The sequence below is a fragment of the Erithacus rubecula genome (genome assembly GCF_903797595.1).
Source record: "Erithacus rubecula genome assembly, chromosome: 5".
Classification (NCBI taxonomy): Eukaryota; Metazoa; Chordata; class Aves; order Passeriformes; family Muscicapidae; genus Erithacus; species Erithacus rubecula.
This window is the reverse complement of record NC_136687.1, coordinates 62,929,098-62,952,113: the sequence shown is the minus strand read 5'-3', so window position 1 is coordinate 62,952,113 and position 23,016 is coordinate 62,929,098. Positions and strand designations below refer to the sequence as shown.

The 23,016-nt window shown below is 39.5% G+C and overlaps 1 protein-coding gene across 10 annotated transcripts in view; it reads right to left on the bottom strand.

The window, feature by feature from the left end:
- Positions 1–23,016, bottom strand: part of LOC306802062 (uncharacterized protein) — a 116,757-nt gene that overhangs the window by 22,834 nt on the left and 70,907 nt on the right. For all 10 annotated transcript variants that reach the window (XR_013774261.1, XR_013774262.1, XM_079305802.1 and 7 more), the window contains one exon: positions 6,696–6,799. The gene's annotated coding sequence lies outside the window, so the exon portion shown is untranslated. The remainder of the gene's footprint in view (positions 1–6,695; positions 6,800–23,016) is intronic.

Here is a 23,016-nt window from a genome sequence, read left to right as displayed (position 1 = left end):
CTGAACATGACCTCAAGGTTTTGCTCAAGGTTTTAGATTCCCTCTGAGTTCTGTTCTTTGCAAAACACTGCACTTCTGGTTTAAAAACTTTAGGATGCAAAGAAAACTCTACAGTTTTGTGAAAATTCCACTCCATGTAACTTTTAATGCATCACTTTAATGTCTGCCTAATGTCCATGCCCATAAAGTGATTATAGTTTCCCTTGAGCACAAACAGTACTAAAAGCCCAATTAATAATAGAAAAGGTTTTATGACATGCAATTAAGCTACACCTTTACTAAAAATTTGAGGTCCTCAACATGCAAGCTATATATTTGCAGATGCTAATATAACCTCTTACAAAAACTCCCACTTTCTGCCCTTCACTAGCTATGTATAGATATATCTACAGATGTATTTCTTCATTTTTTTGAACATATATATGTGTGTACATATATATATGCATTTAATTTTTAGCTTTAAACCCCTGATATTTGAAATTTCTTCTATTTTTCTTTCTGCTTATGTCTATCTCCAAAAGTTCAGAACACAGCTATGAAAACCATATCCATTAAGGACAGAATGATAGACTCCCTCACCAAACTCTAAATGGACACATTATATTTTTCTAGCAACTCTCAGTGCCCTCATACTCCACACTAGCACACATGACTGAGCTCTCTGCCTTTTGGAATTGTGTTCTTACACCACTGGCTTTTGCAATTCACAGTTTCATAAATTCAGCATTAAAAGGACATTCAAGTGACCAAGGACAAAACACTCCCTGGAGAAGGAGGATTCATTTCCTGAGACTTCCTTTGAGACAAGCATTTTAAAGACAATTTCTCAGCTTGCTCATCTCTCAGAGAGCACACATTACATCCACAGCATAATCCACATGATTATTTATTAAGCATTTAGAGATGTCATCCTCTGCCAAGTTGGCATTTGGAATACCAGTTCTTTTAGGGTGAATTTAAATAAGTCTGGCCTTCCTTGTGCTTCAGTCCATCTTTAAAATGGAAATTATTCTCTTTATCCTTTTCTAATTAGCAAGACACACAGTGATAAAATGATCTCTCAGAAGCTACAAGGAACTTCCTCTACTTCCTGAAAAAGAAATAAAGCTTTGAGGTCTCATTAGTCTGATTCATTACTCTATCATGATTTTGCTAAAACAAGTATTGCAATGAAACACACATTTTGAGGTTAAAACCCATGTGAATATTTAATGGCCATCCCAGTTTAAGAGACAGCTGAAATTCCTTATCCCTAAAAGATCAACTAAACACTTAACACTAGCAGAAGTCCTCCTGCAAACCTTTTATTGACCATCACCTTCAGCTAGTGTCCCACTCTTCCAGCTTCTCCCTGCAATAATCTACATAACAAATGCTGTCTCTAACCCCAGCAGAAGAAATATGGAAAGGCAGGAATCTCCAAGCTCAACCTCACACATTTATGGCTGTGCTCACAAGTGTGTTTTCACAATCAGCAGCTCTCTCCACAGGCTCAGCCTTGTGCCACTGTTTGCTGCTCTCTGGATGCTGTCAATAGCTGCACTCCTTGAATTAATTCACACTGTAAATAAGAAGCATAAAGTGAGATGGGATCACTGCTTCCTCTCCCAAAGAGTGGAAGAAACCTCTGGCCCAGTAAATGAAGTTTCTGAAAAGGTTTGTAGATCAGAGTTCTGGAGCCCTGGGCTTTTACTATTACAGGTTGTTACATTTTAAACATATAGTAAAAGGCAACACTTGCATACCATAAGAATGGGACTCCTCTGGCTGAACAATTTCAAGCTTCAAGAGGACTGAATCAGCTCTGGCAAGTTCAGTAATCAGGGTTATACCACAGCATTTGTTTCTTCAACTTTGAACTATACCTGTGGACAGCCAAATTCTTCTCCCACTCGCACTCCCTGAATTTGAAGCCATCCTGGATTTGAAATGGAGAGCACATCTGTAGGAGTCTCCATTTGGGTTTTGGTGATGACAATACAGAAAAGGGAGAAATCAAGTAAGGATACTCAGGAATTAATCAAAAGCATACAATGCCTTCTTCAGAGTTATTCAAAGCCTTGAGGCCATTTTTGAGCAATTTTTCTGCAATCATTTGGTGATTACATTTTTGGTCCTCTGTGGTTGTCATTCATTTATGTACTTAACTGGATATTAGTGATGGAAGAAATCTATCCTACCACATATTTATCTTTGGTAGGCTTATCTTCATGAAATAGAAATTATTCTAGAGATAACAACAACCATAAGAAAATTCTGATGGTTTTGGTTTATCCCCTTGGGCATGACAAATATTGAAAATGCTCATTGCCCATCCATATGCTGCGTGGGGAAAAGAATGCAGAAGGAATTTTCACTGTGAGCCTGGGAATGAAGCCACAAGCCACGTGCTCTTGAACATGTAGAGCGAGGGCATTCTTGAATAATCAAATCCATTAATGTTCATACAGCAAAGCCCCAGACATAATTCCAGTCCTGAAAGATCTGAGTACACCCTTCAAGTATATTTGAAATTCAGGAAGAGCTCCTGAAAGGTGTACAGAATTTTATTTTTTTTTTCTGGTACTTTGAAGGTGGGGCTATGCCTTTCCACAGTAATTCATTTTTCAGACAAAAGCTTCTTCACTACTATTTGCCCAGCACTGTTGTAAGGCAGCTTACACAGCACAAAGGACCCGTTCTCATGTACAAACTCCTTAAGTAAAATCCATAGAGGGGGAGTCAGTGTAGCCTCACTAGAGGCAGCTGTCTCCCTTACCAACAGTGAGAGACTTCAGAGCTCCCAGCTCTCAAAGCTGTGGCTAACACTGCTGTTTTACTTTCTTTTTACAAGCAGAACAATGTGGGAGATGCTGTTGTCGAAGAATCGTGGTTAATTCCTTTTTTCATTAAGTCCTGCTGAACTGAGGCAAGACCAGCTGTTTCAGGATAAACCAGGAGCAAACAGAAGCTGTCCTGGTGAAGCTCTGAATGGCATTTTATCCACCCTTTCACAGCAATCCAACCAACTTCCATAGAGTTAGATAGCTTCAAGTTTTCTTCCTTAACCTGCATACAAGGAATAGACAGGTATGGAAAACCCAGACATCTGTCCTGGCTGAAGGGAGATACCCAACTCATTTATCACTTCAGTTTCAGAGATCCAGTACTTTGGTTATCTCCTCCAGCATCTCAGAAGAATTTGGCTGGTGGTCTATCCATTTATGGACCCATCAGCTACATCCTTGCATAGCTCTCCAATGATTTTAGCTCCATGAATCATCCTCTGACCTTCCCCCTACCAACTGTGTGCAAAAGGAAGCTACCACACAACACTGAGCTGGTGGATCTGCAAGGATAATGTTCAGTTTTCCTCTTGTAAGGGAATTCTCTGCAAGTAAAGAGTTCTTCACATCTCCTTCACTGCCTTTCACAGTTTCTAGAGGTGTAACAGTTTATGTGATTAGAAGCCTCATCCATTTTTATACATGATGACAGAAAGATTCTTCCCTTTACAGCAATATATACATAATTAAGCAGTTCTGGATTCAGCTATAGAAAAAAAAATGGATGGGTGCCCACACCCATTTTTCATTATTTGTCCATGCTCCAAAATGGCCCAGGAGGACTGACTGAACTAATATGATACCAGCCATTACTTGGCAATTGGGATAGACCAGGACAAATCAAGTGAAACATCTTTCCATTTCACTGCAATTAAAACCTGCTGGAACCAGAATCGGTGCTGAATTAATGAATCCAAATCTTTACTGTTGTGGTATTGGAACACACAGCTTCCAGAAGAGGAAATGGGAAGGCAGCCATCAACCTCAAGATGACAAGAGAAGAAATAATTTTTTCTGTAGAATCCTTATGAGGACACTGAAATAATGCTCTGTCACAAGAAGATCTGCTAATAGGGGAAAAAAAGAAAAAAAAAAAAAAAAGTGACAGCAAGAGAAAAGGAAAAGTTTCAGGAGCCTTACCATCAAATTCCAAACATCTATTTTCTTAAATTAAGAGAAAGTGATGATTTTCTGTACAGGAAAATTAACTTTTTTTTCTCCCCCAGAAATGTATAGTACAATTCCCAGTTTAGTGACACTTCTTGCTAATGTTCTTTTATGGATACTTTGGAAAGAGACTGCGAGAAAGGAACAACACACATTGTAGACATGAATGATATATATGTGTTGCAAATAGTTTAAAATCTAAAAACTGAAAGGTCAGATAGCTATAAACAACCTAACTGATTAATTATGTAACTATTTAAAGCCATTGATTAACCAATTATTGATAATTTATTAAACCTAAAAGTACCTCAAGAAAGAAACTGCCACACAAATCTTAACTAGTAAAAGACATGTACCAAAAGAGAGGAAAAATGACAACAGCTAATCCATACAGTGTGCTGGAAATTCATAAGACCTGTGTGTTGGCAGGCTGTCAAGGGGAGAGAAGGGAAGAAGGGTAAGGGCCAAATTCCTGAAATGAGCATTTTTCCAATAGGAAATCCCCACAACCTCCCATGGACATCTTTACCTGAGGAACAAACAGGCAGTTGTATGCCCCACATCTTAGTGTGGGGTGAGAGGCCATGTCTGAGATAACAGGTCCCAGACATGGTGGGATTTAGGGATAATCACCAACAGCTTGAGTTGCACCTGATGAGGACAGGAAACTGGTGCAGAAACATGAGCACAAGCATTATCCTCTCTCAGAAGCTCACCTCACAGATGGGAGTGCTCTGTAATAGCTGTAAATTCCTCAAAGGTTGGCTTTAATTAGAGCTAGCCTTGCCATGGGGGATGGAGAGCCATTGCCCACTCTGCAGGAGTGATCCCAGTCTCCTGCCTGGCTGTGGATGATGAAAGGCATTTCTGCTCACTGCTGCTGCTCCAGATTGCAAGGTAGTGACAGACTCCAAAGACAAGGCTGTAAAACCTCATCATGGTGAGAAGAATGATTATGACATAAGAAGGATGAGAATTCTTACAATGAGCCTGAGCTGGCCTATCCTAATTGCTCTCTGGCAAAGCCCCACAGGCATTTAAACTCTTTCCTCATTCATGGTCACAGGATGTTATCATGCAATATAAAGACTACAGCAAGGCAAGAGCCACATCTTATGGACACTTAGGTTATATCTATGCTACAAAACCCCTCTGCAATAATTTGGTTCCACTTCTGCATCCTAATTGTGATCCAGCTACATCAAGATTGGGTTCATCCATGCACCAGAGATGGATTCCATGCCCTGGATTCAAGGGAACCTCAGAAAGCATCCCCTGGCCTCCCTCAGCCTGCTGCTCTGGACACAGCCAGTTCTGCCAGTGCCTCCCCACAGCCACAAGTTGTTTTGTTACTACAGGCTGTATAAAGTGATTTCACAGCCTGCAGTTTTGAAGCCCACAGAATACTGTAGTAAGAGATTTAGGCATCAACCCAAATCCAAATACCAAATGCACAAACTATCTGCTCTTTAACTCAGGGCAGGCTGAGCTGCACCCAGCCCTGTGCCCTCCAAGGTGCTGCATCAACTTCCATTCCCAGTAGGGATGAACCACACCCCAGCTCTGAACATTTTTCAAATGTCTCTCCAAGCAAACAAAGCATCACTGCTGTTTTATCAATGTTGAATCACAGACAGTTCAACCTCAGCTGGATCCTTATCTGGTTGCAAAGTAATGGCCAAATTTAACCCTGGGCCCATAAACTCAATTTAGTATAACTGTGAGACCATAATTTTATTCAGGAAAAATACTAAGAGTGAAGAATTTCTGTGAAGAATTATATTAGTTTAATGACTCTGCAGATTAAAATGTTTCTCAGAGTTTCCTGGGTAGTCCTTATGAAAAAAAAGGAAACAAACAAGGAAAAGACGATCAAACTACAAAGGGGAAAAAAATAAAATACAAAAAGGCCAGACTGGAAGAGGAGCTTCTTCAGAAAATCTGGAATGGAGAACCTCTGAGAAAGCTGAGTCACTGCTCAACTATAATGTGTATTTGAACAAATGGAACTCTTTGCCTACTTATCACACATATAATTATATGAAAACAAAAAGAATGCTCCAGGTACCCTACAGACATAAATGGCAAATTTGGGTAAAGGGTTGGGACTGCCCAGTCACCACTGGTAGGGCTGGGTCTGGCTCCTCCCGAGGTGCCATTCCCATTAACATTAATTAATGGAGCAGTGAGGTAGCTGAGCCCTGGACCAGGTTCATCTCTGCTCCAGGGATGGCTGTCTCCAGCAGAAGGGTGAAGCAGAGCTGCGGGGGTTGATTTTTCAAACTTCTCCAGACAGCTTAGTCTGCACTTTCACCATGAATTGCTTTTATTTATAAGACAAGTCCACCTTGATTTCTCTTGGAAACCTACCATTTCTGCTTTTTTCCTACTGCTTTCTGAGAGAAAGCAACTTCTTTTACATTAAGGATGTACAGAGTCGCTCCATTTGCAAGGGAAATGTGTTGGAACCCAAGAGATTCAGAGGTATGCTGGAGGAAGAAGAAAACCTTTGCTTTAGTCTATCATAGTGTAAATAATCCAAAAAAGAAGGGCTTGTCCAAAACAAGTGAAAGCTCAAATACACTGCAGAGAAAAAGGAGAAACAGGCAAAAGTCAGCATGCTCAGAGAGAGAGATGTTTGGAGCACTTCTAAGAGTTTGCCACAGCGTTTGTCAGACAGTTACTCTGCAAATCCAAATTTACCCAGAGCACTTAAGGTCCCGTGCTCTGCTGTGTAATTCCACCCAACCCATCACAAGACCCATGGTTGCTTCAGCAGCAAGCATTTGAGCTAATTAGGGTGCACTCTGGAAAATATGAAAAGTTTTTTGCACTGTTTCCCAACATTTCCAAACACAAACCTTTCACAAAGGCAACTTGTGACTGCTCTATGTTGTGCTCTCCAGTAAGAATGTGTCCTCACTCTGTAGTCAAAGTTATTAAGGAAAAAAAATAACACAGTAGTTTGAATTTAAAATGTATAATTTTAAGTGCATTCAGAAATGGGCTTTTGGTTCGGTTTTGTTTTTTTTTTTCTTTGCTTTCAAAGTGTTGCAAGTTTTCTGAGGAGCGAACTAAGGAGCAAAGAAGAGAGGCAGCTTTGCTGTGTATCGCTGCCACCTAGTGACCTGTCTCTGAGAACGGGGCTCCAGCAGCAGCATCACCCTGTCCCGGTTATACTCTGATTTCAGCTTTACCAGAATGCTAGATTATTTCAGCTCACAGCTCCTATTGCACTGCATATGTCTTCAAAGCAAAGAATAAATTTCAGTTAATGGTGGTGGCATATATGTGATCATATGACAATAATGGAACATTTATTCACTTGGCATAATTCTATACCTATAAATCACCCATAGGGGAATGCTCCTTTTAGAGAAAGAGAAGGCTTTTTTTTTTTCTTTGAAGGCAAAGTTAATGCAGAAGAAAATCAATTGTATTATTAAAACATAATTAACATTCACAGACTTCATTAGTTGCCCTTGGCATTGCATTAAATGAGCTTCAGTGGCATGCACTAGAGCAGACATTATGGTCATGCATTTCTTCCAGCTGCTTGTGATAAGCTCTCCATGAAGACTCAATTTTTAAAAGCTTCTGGCAATGACAGTGATTAAGGAAATGCCAGGGCAAGTTGTACCACAATAAGATTAAGAGTGGGTCAGTCTGAGCTGCTTAGGAGAGGTCCCACAAAACATCACAGTGACACTGAGGATGTAGGTCTGAATTAAGGATTTGAGAGACCCTGATATTTTAGAGTCAGCTCTGCAAGTGAAAAGTAGATGTGAGAGAAGAGGCAGAACCCAAGAAGCAGGTTGATAACATACAAGAGCAATAAATATAAAAGCTATAGCCTAATAGCACAGCCCAGACTGTATCTTCATTTCTTTTATGCTCTAGACTTCTGGGAGGTATCACACAGTCCTGTATGTGGCTGAAAGTCATTTACAAGCCCATGGCAAGGGCCAAAATCAAGTAAACCTATATCAAAGTGTTCCTAACAGGGAAACTCATAAAGGTATATTGGAAAGGGAAAAAAAAAAAAAAAAAAAAGCTATTCAGCAAATTACACAGCCCATTCTCTAAGGAGGTCATTGAAGTCAAATAAATTTCATAGGTCTTTCCTATGCAATAATTTAGATGTAGTTAATATGCCCCAGCATACCAATAACAGCTAGATGCAGAGGTCATTTATTCACATTTTATCAATAGGATCTTTATGAGATGCAGACTCCTTCTTCAAGATCCACCCCATGCCAACAGCCCAGAACATCAATGCTGTCCAGAAACCCACCTCAGTGCAATCATCCATTTCAGACTGCTGACTGAGCAAGATGAAACTAGAAAACATCTTTGGGAGATACTCAACCCTCTGCCTCCATCTCAAGCCAAAACTAACTTCAGACTTGCTGGGAGAAGGAAAAGGCTGCAGCCCCCAGCCATGAGAGGTTTTCATATGAAGTATGATAGCATCATGTTTCCTCTGAATAATAACTTACTTCAGCTTACTACTTGTTTCTTCCTTGCCTGGGGTTCATCATTGCACTAACACAATGATAGGTTTTCTTCTGCATACCCTGCACCAAACAGAGATTTCTGATGCTTCACTAAGCAGGATTCAAGCAGATCAAAAATTAGTTGAACAAAACACATAATTGGCTAATTGACTATATCCCCCTCCCACAACATGGATTTTACTACAATTTCAACTGGGGTGGCTTTTCAGTGGACTTAAGACACTATTGTTTGAGTACACAAGATGAAAATATTGCCACACAACCAAACACAGACAAGCCAAGCTCACTTGCTGAAATACATCCACACACAGCAGTGGAGCATGAAAATCTAAAGGCCTCATATAATCAGCTGGGGAGTGCTCCATTGGTCCAGGTTTAGAAAGAACCAGATTTCCTTCAAGGTCCACCTACACAACAAATATTCAGAGCAATCCTAATGGTGAGTGCTGCTGATCCCACTGCTTCAATAACCAGCTGTGAAAAATTACTTTCAGAAATCACATAGCTCATAATGGGGAGTTCTGTATAAAAAGTCAGTAATGTGATCAATCCAGCTGGACAAAAAACCTGAGAGAAATCAAACAAGATTTGGCCTGAAGATCTAAAACATTTAGGATTTCTCAGTTTTCATTTGCAAGTGTTAAAACCGTTTTCTGGGTGCAATCAGAAATTCTGCTTATATAAATACGTTAGGTTTTAAGGAATACTTTTCAGTTATTCTGCTTATAAAAACATCACCTTCTCCCTGTGCCCCCAGTGATTTCCAGGGAGCTGCTACAGCTTGTTTCCTCCAAACTACCATCATCCTCCACCCCCGCCTACCACCCATTAGGAGCCTGATACAGATATCAAATATGGGGCATAATGGGCATTAAATGAAGACCTCCCAGCTGTCTCCTGACAGCTTCATTGCATAATGGTGACCTTTGCATGTCTTATTCACCAAATAAAAAAAAGACAAAACTATACAATTCCAAGCTGCAGATTAAAAACAAAAAAAAAATGTCCTATGATATATTTGGGGGGCAGGTTGGGGGTCTTAATTTACTTGCATATGGTCTTATAAGGCTTGCCTTGGTGCTTCCTAGATGTGGAATATTTTATTTCTTAATAGTCATTCTTGCTTTCTTTCTTGCTGAAAAGTGATAGTTCACTTTGAAAGCAGAGATTTATACTGCAGACTCTTCATTTAAACCTTATGTAAAGAAATAAAATCTTTATGTCCACACATATTTGAGCTCCTACCTTCATACATTTATAGCGTGTTACATTTCCCAGCTTTCCTATATTTAATGTTTTACAGCCTGTTCTCCAGATTCAGGTAGTAAAAGGCTCAAAGGCCAGAAAGCAGGCAGCAGCTCACCATTTAATTAGAAAAGAACCAACACAAAGATCTCCCAACTACTAGCAAGACCTCTCACTAGAATAAGAGCAATCTGACTTATGACTTCTACCAAAATATTTAATTTAGAGAGTTTTAAAATGCTTTAAGTGAATCCTTGTTGGACCCTGTGTTGTCTCATCAGTATTTTAAAATAGCACTGGAGGAGGAAAAAGAAGAAGAGGAAAGGGAAAGAGCGATACACTAAATAGAAAAAGGTCTGGATAAGGAGAAATAACTATTCCTCCATTTCCAGAAGGCTTCACTCCCACTCCATTCAGCTATGCATCTCCCAGCCAAGATGTGTGACTTTTTTGCAGGTAGCAGCACAGTTGCATTGGTATTTAGCTTGCATCTGACAAGCCCATGCATTTGGAAGAATCATGGTATCACAGAATGTGCTGAGTTGGAAGGGACTCATCAGAATCATGGAGTCCAAGTCCTGGCCCTGCACAGGACCAGCCCCAGGAGTCACACCATCAGCCTGAGAGCATTGTTCAAATGCTTTGGGAACTGTTGGGTTGGTGCTGTGACCACTGCCTTGGGGAGCCTGTGCCAGCACTCAGACACCTCTGGGTGAAGAAACTTTTCCTGATGTCCAACCTAAACCTCCCTGGTTTGCTTCATGCCATTTCCTTGAGTCCTTTCCCTGGTCATGAGAGTGAAGAGATCTGTACCTGCCCCTCTGCTTTCCCTCCAAGGATGTTGAAGACCACAATGCCTCCCCTCTTCACTCTTTTATTTTCTCCCACCTCACGCTGTATTTGCTAAAACAGGAAGCAGAGCATAGAAAAATGTCATCAGTTGAGGATCTCAGGAAAACTACATGACACCTTTCCCTTGCTCCAAAGGAGACTAAACATCACTGTGCAATACATTTCAGATGTCTCCTAATCCAGAAGCATGCTCTGTCCCAAACAACCTGCAAGGCTCCACAGAGCCACCTGAGGCTAAACCATGCTGGCACTTCCCCCACCCTACAGGATCCATGGCAGGAACCTCCTCCTACATGTCCATACACAGCTCACCTAATGACTGCCTTGCAGCTTCCCCAGTGCTCCACAGGGCACACATTGGAAAAGAAAATGGAAACATGGGCACTTGGAAATATGGCTCAGTCTCCAATCCTCTGATTCCAAGCAGTTATTTTAGGGTAGAGGGATTTGTCCTATATGGACTTTGACAGAAATCCTTGCCTCTGATTGTAATAAAAGCTCTTTATGATGACTTTTCACCAAGCAAACTTCTGTCACAAGTCTTTCAGAATTACAAGCCTCCTTTCCCACGCCCTGCCTTGACAGGAGGGAATGGAGGAGAACAGAATTTCTTTTGCTGCAGGCAAACTGGCTTTGTGTGCTCCACGTATTTTGGCTTTGGGTTTCTTCACAAAATTCAACAAAGTTTTCATGTCAATGCTTATAGGTTTGGAGGCAACAGCTTGAGGCAGGCCAGCTGTGGATTTGAGGGGCAGCAAGGAAAATGTTCCCTCTAATTGCAACCCACACTGACTCCTGTGCTGAGCAGCATTACAGAGATACAAGAGGCCACCGAATCCAGCAGAGATGCTGCCTAAGCAGCACAGGGAGGAGATGGGTTCTGGCAGGTTTCACTAAGATCAGGGAGCAGGTTGTGCTCCTTCCTCCAGAGAAGCACAGCACACGTCCCTGCCTGGCAGGCTGTGAAGTGAAACCCTTATCTTTGAAAGCACAGATACTCCAGGGAGTCTGCTGTGGAAAATCCCTCCATCAAACCAATCCCTGTGAGTTTCCAAGGAGTTCCAAACCCTGCTGGTGTGTCAGAAGTGATGCTTAGCTCTTGCTAAGGCTTTTCTAGAAGGATGCAGAGAGGCAGCTGTGTGACTTTGGCAACTATCAGTGAACCACCACAAAAGGTTGCCTTTTTAAATGGAATTAATTTATATGAATATTGTCACTGCTGCTCTCTTCCAAAAGCTCAATTTGCAGCAGTGGCTCAATCTCAGACTAGAAAAAAAAGGGAAAAAGGAACATGTAAATGCATATCATGTGATGAACTCACCCATCACATGAAACCTCCCTCCACATGACAAGCTGTCTGAGACATGCTGCTATGTATACACAATAAAAACTGTGGGAAACTGGGACCCAGAGACGTGCTTATTTAGTTTACAAAGTTGGAAACTTTGTCTTTACTCAGCTGAGGTTTTACACAGGCTAATATACCCTCAGCTCCAGACACAGACTAACACATATTCCCCTGCATAAATTTCTACAAGCTCCAATTACCATATGTAAGTGCACATGTTGGAATAACCAAAGCAAATTTTTCACAGAGCACAGCTACTGTGTGCTACAGTGAGTAAAACTAGATTCTTACAATCAAGAAATTCCAGATCTGCATTGGCAAAAATGAAAATCATCTTCACAAGATATAAATTCACAAACTTAGGTGAAAGAAAAATAAAAAATTGTTATAGTACTGGACAACAGTGCTCAGCTGAGGGATACAGGCAAGCAGCACTGCAGGTTGCTGGGAAATTCTAATTAAAAGTACATTCTGACCCCAGAAAAGCAGATAAAAATATATTACTTTCTAGGAGAAAACAAGCTTTCTGTTCTCCTGTACCTTTTACCAGCAAGTATTGGATTTAGCAATAAACATATATATGTTCAGACCCCACACTGTTAAGAACAGTACCAAGACATTTATAATGTCATTTATAATACCATATTATAACCATAATACACATTATAATATCAAATGACTGCCCTAAAACTTCCTGCCTATCCCATTAAACATTACAGGAATCCACAAAGCTACAACTTAAAGGTAATGGGCCAAAACTTACTGTCACTGATTTCTGACTCTGCTCATAGCAGCTACACTGACAAAACCCAACCCAGCATTGCCCCACAGCTCACAGGGACAACTCAAGCCTCCCTTGCTTAGTTTGTCCCTGAGGTCCCTATAAAACAACAGCTATGCTGACTGAGAAACTTGAAATTCTTATCCAGAGACCACCAAAATCCCTACCTACCCCTGAAATCTGTTTTCTTTCGATTTTCAAAGGAAAAAAACTTCCAGGCACAGCCTTTAGATTCATGTGGGAAAACCATTTTGAATTTCATTAGAGTGAATAAAGCAAAAGTCCTTTAAAATTTGTTATGAAGTAATCCTAAGGAATAGATAATTTACTAGAATTCCATAATAATTTCTGCAAAATTCCATAGAATTAGAAAGTGAGCATCTGTTCTAAATAACTTTGTAGTTGTCATATAGACTTTGAGAAGCAGAATATGTTTTCTTGGTCATTTTTATAGGCTGGTACATAATTACTGTAGCAAGATAATAATATTCTATTAAATGCCACAGCACTTCTTCATGCAGGAGTCATTTCTTTCTCTCTCTGATCATGTCTTATTTGAGGAGGGAAATGTGTTCTGCAGCCAAGTCTCCATTATTTGCTTTGGACAGTCAGTTTTGCAGCTGAGCACATAAGGTTTCTCCATATAATTATAAAGCACGTCTGACTGCTTCAGTGGTGGGTGGACAATTACAGATGTCAAAACTTTTCTTCCAGATAATAGCAAAACTGCATGGATAGCCAACCTGTTATATGAACCTCCAAATCAAATACCCAACATCATATCAATTCTTCATCTGAAACACCCTGCTAGGCAGCACACATGGAAATTACCTTATTTGAAAGAAAAAGCTGTTCAGAAGGGTAAACATTAACACTATCTGGCATGAAAATCTTGCTTTGGCATAAGTTTTAGGTCAAGAAAGAATAAACAATGACAGAAGAAAACCTCCCAGCTGAATAAATTATGCTAGTTTTAAAAAGTAAAAGGTGAAAACTCCTTTCAAGACCTTTTGTTTTTTAGATATCTCATGAATTACCTGAACCAGATTCTGCTGCACACATTCATTCAAATATTATCTTAAGTATAATGTTAAAAGAACCAAAGTATAGTTTTATTTCAGATATGCACCCACAAAAGACTCCCAACACACTGAAATGCTCATGAGGTCACTTGCCTGATGTCCTCCCCACTAACTCACAGTCAGCTCTTCCAAAATTTAATCTTTCTATTAGAGCAATAATAGCTCTGTAAACAAAAAGCATTTTATGATTGTTTCTGTATGTATCAAGATGTGTTTGGCACTGCAGCCTGCAAAAGAGAATTTCCTGTTTACAAGCTCATTTTCTGTCCTGAATTTGAATGCATACTTGAGCAAAACCCTTCCACACAACTCCTCATCTCATTTCAAACGAGAAAATATTTTGATGAGCATTCTCACTTTAAGTTAACCATAATTATTGCAACAGCTTGACCTCTTCTTTTGTTTAAAAAAAAAAGAAACAAAAGAAAAAGTATTGGCAAATTAATAACAAAATATGGATATTACAACATAATATATGAATCTAAACAACTTTATAGATCTGAGAAGTCCTGTTTGGTTCAATGAAGCAACACTACCACGTTGTTGGCCATGTGTAAATGCAGCCAAAGCCTTTGTTTGTCAGGTTTTTCTCAACAGCTGCTAAGCATCAGTCGCAGAAGTCTGATTTTTGTTATATTTATAATAATCCATACATTATTTTAGACAAAAAACTCATGGAATTGTGCAGAGACATTAATTTACCTTATTTTCCCATTTCAAGATATCAAAAAAACCCGTCTATTTTTCCCTTGCTTTTTATTTCCCATATCCTCATGGAAGAACATGCATTAGTTATGCTCTCACTACACAATCATAGAAGTTGAAAGTTAAAATGTGTTACATTCATGAACCCAAGTATTTATGCTGCTAAGGAAAGAAGCCAATGTAACCAGGACAGAAATGAAGGTGGAATAAAGAAAAACAAGATGAGGAGTATGGTTGTGTGTCCATGCACCACTAAAAAAACTGACCTGGAGCAGCTCCTGAGAGCCAGGGCAAACCTGGGCCCACATCATCAATGTCCAGGCTGCTGGGTAAAGTCTGCCCAAATTCCCATCTCATTTTCCTGAAACAAGTCTAACTTTGCTGCCTTAATTATTTCTGACTTGCAGTAGAATAAAGGATTTATCATCAGGTTTAAAAGAACCCTTGGATGTAAACCAGCTACAAGGCAATCACATAACCCTTGGTCCCTGGTAACCCTTTTTATCATGCTAGAACCCAAAAGTGCTGCATAGATTATTCAGGTCCAAAGTCAGCAGAAATTCAGAGAAATGTTGTATCTACTTACATGGGTATTATATCACTCAAAATAGCTACCAGGTACAGAGCCTGTTATTTCACCAGTTAAAAATGCCTAGTCTTAGAAATCTGTTTCATACAACTATTGAAAATTACAGGAAATCTGCCAAATGGTGGTAACCTCTATTTAATATTCATATTCTAAGGAAGAGAAAAGCCTCAGATGTGTTGTAGAAAACAGCCACTGAATTAAAGACTTGAGTGAGCCTTTTTCTGTAAGAAAGGGATTTTGGACAGACTTTCAGTTGTGCTTTTTATACAAAAAAGCAGACAATTTTTGTCTGTGCTAAATAATAAACCCAGTAAGGTGAGTAAAGCACAGCAAAGCAGGACAGCTTGGATCTGTTAGGACCTGATTGACTTCTCTTGCTTCTTCACTTCTCTGACTAAACCTAAGGCTTGCTTTCCCCTGGTTATAAAATACTCAGTCTCAAGACAGATGTCATCAATAGGTTTGAATTTCCTCCATGGGGTCCATAACTCCACTAAGAAATACTCATAGATTTGAAAATTGAAAGCTGATGAAAAACCATGTAACAGCATAGCTCAAGGCAGGACCAATTGCTTGACCAGTTGCTCAATACTTAGGGAGTATAATCCCTAATAATTTAATTTTTCAACAATGATGGATCTCCATTAGATCATCTACATCTCGTCCCTATGTACCCTTCCTTGGGGTGTGCTGGGAGTAATCTGCTGTGGGAAGCAGAGTTTAAATATCATATGGAGGAAAGCAAAGCCACAGCCTGGGAATGGTAGGCAGAGCAAGCCAAATTAATCTCTTTTAAAATGCACACATGTTTGGCAATCAGATTGCACATTAACATTTTCAGGTGCAATTTCTTTTGCATTGCAAATACCTTGGTAAGTAGAGTAAAACCTCATGAGCACCTCAGCAGAGGAAGCAGGGTTGTGAGAACTGAGCTAATCCTCTGGAAACATGCTCAGAGGCACAGAGCACACAGCAAAAAGGGGAACCTTTGGCTGTTGCTCTCCATCACTTTAGTTGCACCAACATAAACTGAGGATCTTCAGCACTTCTCTGCTGTTTTGCACAGCTACAGACCATCAGTGCCTGACAGCAGCCATGGTCTTTACAAAGCCAAGAAGGTCAAAGCCTAGCTTACATGAAATCAATCAGGATTTACAAAATAGAAATGAAACTGTCATTCCTCAAAGGGTTGATCTAACAGATATACTTCATTTGTAAATATAAAAAGCCGTGTATCTAGTCAAGAGGATAAAGCTTCTTGCAAAAACATAGCTGTAACAACTGCTTTGCTTTGTTAAGCTGTTCTTTCATGCAAGAATGGAATTGTCAGAGCACTCACTGAGGGGGAGACCCAAGTCCTTTTCTTTTACATCTGCCTCTGCCCATGAGGATGATCTAAATACCAGACTGCACAAAGGGCATTCTTCAGCCTCTCAGCTGAATCACTGCTCTATTTTCCTGTAAAATATAAGTTTCACTGATACAGTGAAACAAACAAAAAACAAACAAACAAAAAAGCATGCAAGAGACCATCTTCTAAAGTCTAGTAGTTATGTCACTTTTTAAGAACAGTCTTGGTTCTAGTTCCAAGACTATGCCTGTAAATTCCCATCATTGCATAAAACATACGAACACTACCTCATACCTTCCATCCCTTTTCCTTCAAAAGAAAACAAATTAAATTTTTCTGTTCAGTTATTTAAAAGAAAAGGTATTTTCAGAAATACTCAGTGGATATGCACATACACACATCACCTTCCTCCTGAGCAAATCTCAAAAGCTGATTAGAACTGGACACAACCACCAGTATTTTTGTCTTCTGCAACTTTTATTAACTATCTTGGAGTATCTCCTCACTCAACACATCCCCCTTCTGAGACACCTTCACTGATTACCTCTAGGAAGCCAAGGCACTCAACATCTAGATTCTGGATTCCAATTTGCAACCAGGTGCTCAAAGGTTAAAACCTTCACCTCTGTAGCAGATGTCTGCTATGTTTTTAACCCTCCAGAAAATAAAAGCAATATGCACAGTTTTGGCAGCCAGGGTCTGGAAGCAAGCTCTCCTCTAGATTTCCATCTTCTTTTTCTCCTGTCTCTCTTTCCCTACTGCTTCCCTCCTCTTCCAATCAGTCCCCCCAGTATTTTATCAGATGGGCAAGCTGTAGTTGCTCATCATTGTAGCTGTGCTGATGAGCCAGGATATACTTATCTTATGACTGCTTCCATCATGAGAAGCCAGGATTTCCTGCCTTCTCTTGGTGGAAGAATTCATTGGGAGTCCAAATCCTCACCAGATAGTGTTGGTTTTTTTCACCATGCATTCAGCAATTTAAAACTTCTAAACCATGAAATCTTGCCAAAGTAACAAAACTCACCAGCAGATTCTAAAGTTTTTGGACAATAACACATAAATGCACATATGGACAAAGATTTTGACTTTGGAGAATCAGGCTTAATGAGGAGATGGGACTGGGGTAAAGAAAGAGAGGAATACAAATTAAGCAAATAGTTGGATTTTTGTAAAGAAGAGATTCACCCATCATTTACACTCCAGCCTTTTTGAGCACAGCTGGCCTCAGGAGCAGAAAACAAATCCTGTACAAGTAGCCAGAGAAACTGGGACAGCATCATGTGCTAATGTTGGCCTGGGTTATTGTTCATAAAGGGTGGATGGACAAGTAGGGGAGTGTAGCTCTGTCCACCACTGGAGCCTGTTCCCACTCTGAGCTCTGAGCCTGCAGTGCTGTGAGGACAGACAGCCTCCACAGCTCCAGGAACTCGGTGTTCCCACATCCTGGACTGATCTCCAGTAAAACATGCATTCAAAATATCCCTCTTAAGACAATGATCTAATGTTTTTCCATAATACAGGGACTGCTAAATCCTCCTTTCTTTTTCAATCCTTCTGTGAAAAACTGAGATTCAAAATCTTGAAGACAATATTGGCAGGCCCCTATAAACAGCAGTTTCTATTGCCAAAGGGGTTAAATCAGTGTTCAGTGACTTCAGTCACAAACTGGAAGACAGGAGTAGTAACAGAAATGAGTCAGAGATCCTTAGCCCTAGACTTGAACCTTTTTCTCCCCATATTTGCATGTTGGCAAAATACAGATACACAGAAATACATATGCACACAAAAATTTCAATAAATATCAATACACACATATAAACATCTTTTAACACATTTACACAATATGGGTACTCATATCTATCCTATTTCTTAAATATATGTTGAGAATAAATATCTAATTACATATGAGTATTTCTATAAGTTTGTTTAGACATACACTCAATATGCACATACACAATACAGACAAGATACATTAAATACTGGCTGGGGAGCAGTTCATGACATGCATACTGAAATATTTTAGAAAAGGTACTCTGAAGGATGGAACTGGAAGAGTGATCTGCTAGAAAAGTGCCCACGAGTGCTGGCCTGATCTTGTGCTAGTCTGTATCACACACATGTATGTACACACACAAAAACTCCCACAAAAGCCAATATGAGCTTTTTTGCAGCAGCAGCCCTTTATAAACATTTCAGCAAAAACAGAGCAGGTTTTGGGTCATTTTGGTGAGTGACAGAATAACCACTCTAGCTAACATAAAGAATTCTATTCTAATTCTTCTTGGATTTTTCTAAATAAAAACTTTCCCAGAATTAAAAGTAGAATATAGAGTCAGGTAATCGCATTCTCCAGCCCTCAGTCACACATTCAGAAATGAAAAGAATGCATCTAACTTCAAGACTTTGCTGCTTTGACAGTATCCATTTTTTAAAGCTGACCTTTTCTTGAGGCTTCTATTTCCAGAAAGGCTGGAAATACACTTCCAAATACCATTTCCAGCATACTTCATGTTGTATAGAATTCAAGCCCATATTGCTTTTTTGGAAGTTTCTATCTCTTAATACTGTCTACCCTGGTACCAGGTTATCATTGGAAATACTTCCCTTTCCTTTGGTCACACACAGTTTTGTACCCTGCAGCACACTTGCTGCAAGGACACAAACTAAATTCCTTCCCTTCAGGTCTAGCTTAAAAATTTGGGTCCACTGCTATGAGGTCTGTTCTCCTCTCTTCATGACCCCAACTGTCATACTCACAGCAGTGTTGGTATTAAAAGCCTTAATATTAATGCCAGTGATAGCACAAACCATTAATATTAAGATTAATACCTCTGGCTTCATTCTTACTGAGCCCACCATGCTGCTATTTTATGAGCAAGATTTTTAATTCTCAGTTACATACAGTTCTACTGTCTATTAGCCTAAAAGGCAAAACCTTTCCAAATTACCTCTAATTTAATTGTCATTGACTGATAACAGCAGAGAATCTTTCCTACAACCACTTTCCCAAAAAATGCAGCCCAGACACTTTTGCAATAAACTCTTCAGTCACTGGTGATGATTTCTGTAAGACAGATAAGACCTCCTGTTTTCTCAAAGTCTGTATTTACTAACTTTTGAAATATACCCTTACTGCTCCTTTTCAGTCCCTACAAGCAGTAAGTTCAATAGTAAAACTCCTCAGGATATTAGGCAGTTAAAAAGTACAGCAGTGTGATCATGCATGTACAACATATGGAAAAAGAAATGGTGTTATATTTCTCTTAAAAATAAATAAATAAAGGGCATAAAACCTCACAACCATTTTGAAATAAACCTGATGATAGCCAAGTATAGAATTTTGTTTTCTGACAAGTAGAGCCCTTTTATTTGAGACTTTTAATCAGAAATTTGTAAAGCTGGGGGAAAAGCAGCTGGGCATTTCAGAAAGGGAAGGAGAAGGCTCATAAATTAACCAGTTGGCACAATCCTAACTATAGTATCACGCACAGTGCTGTTATAATATTATTGCTGTAGGTTAATGTGATCCTTTATACAGCCTTTTTCTCCTCCACAGTAGCCCATTTTCAAGAAGTAAAATGGTTTCATTTGAATTGCAAATCCCAACACATATATAGTTTGATTCTTTTGGAGCAGGATGAGTGACAGTAGTATATTAGAGTTAACAAACCTTACCCACTTTTAAATACATTTCTGGTATTGAAAGCTAACAGAGCTGAAATCTGAATGGGTAAAGGCTCTGCTCTGGCATTCATTCCTTTATTGGAGCCTTGAAAGGACCGTATGGAGGGAACCTGATAGAAATTTCGTGTTGCTGCTAAATAGAACTCAGTCCAAGGTAGAGAAATAAAAGGTTGGGTCTGTCGTCTTTTATAACATTTCATTCCTGGGGGCCACTGCTTTCAAAACTGAAACTAGGGTCTGTGCAGCCTCTTTGATTCAACTGGTCCCTCAGCTTAATGGACTACAGGCCTTGCAAAATTGCTGAATCCAGCCTTTTGAAAGATTCCGTGCTTCCTGTACCGAAATCCATTAGCGCGTGTGGCCGCAACAGAAGATTAAGAAAAAGGAAGAAAAAAAAAAAAAAGGAAGCTTCAGGAAACTGTGCTGTGGGAAGTAGATAATAATCTCCTTCCAATAGTTCTGCACACTTGGGAAGCTGTTTTTTAGGTCCAGTACGGAAGCTTAACCTGCACATTGCCATGAGCAACAACCAAGGCATATCGCAGACACGCAGGCACAGAGCAGCCAAACAGCACAAAGCTGACAGTGCCATGTCAGACTGAATTCATTTGCTAATCTTAACTTGTTTTTTTAAAAAAATGTTGGACCCCAAAGGGTCATGCTAGCATATTTTTAGAGGAGGCAGAAATTAAATTTATAAGCTGAGAAATAGGACAGAGACAAAGCTGTGCTCAGGTGCTCCTTATCAGAAATACCTCTCCAAGCAGGAATCAAAGGAAGAATTGTTGAGTATCACCCTCAACATGCTTCCAAAACTTCAGGCAAAATTTAGCAGTGAGACAATTGTACAAATTGTACAAATTGTAGCTTGTAACCAAGCTACCCATCTGTTTAAAGCATGGAGAAGCAGAGCACTCCACACCACGGGCACAGACTCTAACGCAATGTGTCCCAACAAAGAGGTCTCATGTTTTCATAGTTAATCTTCCATTCAGCCATTGGACTTTGATGTGCTCTGAAAGCAGAAGAAATTTACTCATCCACCCTTCAGGCTGCAGCAGCTGTGACACTGCAGAGCAGCACAAAGGGACTGCTCTGTGGCCAGGGGATGGCAGAGACCTGCCTCCATTTGAGGCTGATAACTCATCCTGCCATTTGGAGCTCCAGTGTTCAACAAACAGATTTACACTCAAAAATGGAAGTTGTTGGAGTGAGAGACCTATAAAAAGAATGAGTTGCATACAGGAGCAGACATTAATTTAAATGTACCTCAACATCAGCTCAGTTGCAGAGTGTCTAATCCCATGATATCCTCACACTCATTTCAATAGCTTTCAAAATTTTGACCCTAAACAAAGAAATCTTTTCTGCTCTTTCCTACTTCTGTAAGACTAACACCTGTAAAATTCTTTAAATTTTACCCCTCACCACGCACATGATTTTAAATGCTGACTGCAAACATAGAAACTAACATTTTTAATGCCAAAATAAGCCAAAACACATCCCTAATAACATAAATATGTTATTATCTAGGCCACCTTGCATTTATTCTACTAGTTACTGTAACAGTCATTAACCTGAAGACTAAGAAAGCATCAATTTTAGATACTTCAGGAATAAATTTCCAGCATAAGGTGAATATACTCAGTCATGGGGTGGACTTTCATGCTTTCTTTACTAGTGGCTTTCTAGCCTGAAATAGAGCAGTGGCTTTGATTCCTTCATCAACGTTAGAACCAGACAGAAAGCCAAGAAAAATCTGCCTAGGTTGCTACTGCAAATGCTGCACAGACAATAGCTTTTTCACACACCACTTCTTTTTTTAGCATTTTCTTCATTTTTGTATTTGAGGAGTTTCCAAGAGATGAATGACAGATGTAGCGAGTAGTTTTAGCTGCCAAAACAAACTTTGGTCACTTCACTCATTGTCCAAAGCCTTCGACTAAACAGATTCATGATGTGAAAGAGGCAAGGAGAAACTCCACGCTACAAAATGTATTGTGGGTTTTGCAATATCTGGAAAAAAAAATCTAAATGTGAAAATCACTTTTTAAACACTGATCTTAAATCTCTCTCTTTGGCAGCACAGATTGTACTGTTAGAGACAGAATAGACCTTACAAGAAATTCACGTTTGCTCATGAAGATCATTCCTTGCAACACAGTTTCCCCTAATATACTCTAGTTTCAAAACTATGTTTATGAAAAAATTTGGATGATCCTCATATAGAAAGGTCTGTAACCAGTATATTGGATCGCACTTTTTCTCAGTCTCCCTGATCTTTCATTATTCAATTCTTTTCATAAATATCCCAAGCACAAATGCTTTCATTTTACTGTTTAAGATTGAACACAAATGGACACAGTTAAGCAAACAAGCTTTATGGGACCACCTGTACATAGCTAGTATGTTTTAATTTATATATTTAAATTAAAATAAATATTCATTTTGCATCAAAGGTGATTGTGCATGAGGTTGGCATCATATGGTCAAATTCAAGGACCAGGAAAAAGAGTGAAAACAGCTGACAGTGGAAAAATAATTTTCCTATATTCATTTATTGGCCTACTAAGGACATGTTTGAAGAAGAAAATACCACCTTCTAATTGATCTGGGTACTTTTCACTTGGAGTGCTCTTTGCTCCTAAAGGCAGAAATTCTTTGTTAGGTAACATGAAAAAAAAAAAGAGCTATTTTTCACAGTTTATCAGCCAAGGTTTTATACAATCTTATGATAATTCAGGCTGTCCCTTTAGGATTGAAGAATACCAATAGTGGTAGGGCAGTAAGAAGCAGCCAATATAAAGGAAGAATTGTCAGTGGGATTTCCATACAGGAAGGGTTTCTAAACAACAAGCAAAACAACC